The sequence below is a fragment of the Egretta garzetta genome, unplaced genomic scaffold (genome assembly GCF_000687185.1).
Source record: "Egretta garzetta isolate BGI_Z169 unplaced genomic scaffold, ASM68718v1 scaffold501, whole genome shotgun sequence".
NCBI classification, from domain to species: domain Eukaryota; kingdom Metazoa; phylum Chordata; class Aves; order Pelecaniformes; family Ardeidae; genus Egretta; species Egretta garzetta.
The window spans coordinates 53,766-54,040 of NW_009258547.1; positions in this window are offsets into that span (position 1 = coordinate 53,766).

Genomic DNA, 275 nt, shown 5'->3' on the forward strand with positions numbered 1-275 from the left:
CTTCGGCGGGAGCTCTGCGAGCGGGGTTCCGGCCGGAGCAGCCCCGGGAGCGTGGGTTAATGAGCTCGTACACCTGATGCCATGCACACTAATTGCCGTGATGTCTTTTGTTTCCTTTACCTTGCTCTCTGCTGCATCTGCTGCTGTGCCGCTGGGGTCTGTATCTCTGCTCCTGTCTGTCCCTGTATGAATCCTGTCTGTCTCCTCCTCTGCCTTCCGCTCCCGTTGCCCTCCAGACAACAGCCCGGCGGACCAAGGTGAGCAGCGGCGGGCGG